The sequence below is a fragment of the Numida meleagris genome, chromosome 2 (genome assembly GCF_002078875.1).
Source record: "Numida meleagris isolate 19003 breed g44 Domestic line chromosome 2, NumMel1.0, whole genome shotgun sequence".
Taxonomy (NCBI): Eukaryota; Metazoa; Chordata; class Aves; order Galliformes; family Numididae; genus Numida; species Numida meleagris.
The window spans coordinates 17,551,180-17,551,877 of record NC_034410.1 but is presented as its reverse complement, the minus strand read 5'-3'; the positions used below and the strand labels follow the sequence as shown (position 1 = coordinate 17,551,877).

The window sequence follows — 698 nt, the reverse complement described above, 5'->3', positions numbered from 1 at the left end:
TCCCAAGCCCTGCCGGGAGCACTGTACTTGCGGGCAGCAGGGCAGCGAGCAGCTCGAGGCCGTCCTCAGCGCGGGCTGCCTCCGCTCAATCAGGTTTGCGTTGTTTTTTTTTTAATGTTAATTTTAATTTTAATTTAAAAACGATAGAAGTGTTTTACTTAAAAAAAATACCCTCCCCCCCGAATAAATAAAAATATATATATAAAAAAATGCTCCCTTGCCCCAAATTAAAAAAATCCCACCCCAGCCTCCGGGAGGGAACGGGCACCTCCGAGCGAAGCGGGACAGCTGCGTGCTCCCACCTCCCGCCCCGCTGCAGCAGCGGCAGAGCGGCGCGGAGCCGCCGGCGCCTCCGTTGCTCGGCCCCACGGAGCGGAGAACGGAACGGCGCGAGGGCGGCGGGAGGGGAGCGCGCGGCTCCCGCGAGCACAGCGAGGGGACGGAGGCAGACTCGTACAAGTTGCGAGCGGTAACGCGCGAGTCCCGCGGCCGCGTCAGGGGCAAACAAACGGGACGGTAAAAGCCGGGACTGCGGGGCGGGCGGAGGGAGCGGCGGGGGCGACTCCGTCAGTCCCCTGAAGGGGGCACGAGCGGCGACATGGCGGTGGGAGCGGGGCGCATGTCTGCCACCTCCCCGCCCCCGCGCCGCGAGGGGAGGGGGGCAGCGCGGCGCCCGGCCAGCGCTCGCCTGGGCTACG

At 64.8% G+C, this 698-nt stretch overlaps 1 protein-coding gene across 4 annotated transcripts in view; it reads left to right on the top strand.

Moving 5' to 3' along the window:
* The window catches only part of MLLT10 (MLLT10, histone lysine methyltransferase DOT1L cofactor), a 121,878-nt gene continuing 121,447 nt past the window's right edge, over positions 268-698 (top strand). Inside the window, exon 1 of one of the 4 annotated variants that reach the window (XM_021387932.1) lies at positions 268-469. The gene's annotated coding sequence lies outside the window, so the exon portion shown is untranslated. Of the gene's footprint in view, positions 517-698 lie in introns of all 4 variants that reach the window. The other 3 variants (XM_021387931.1, XM_021387939.1, XM_021387938.1) reach the window with 3 other exon arrangements.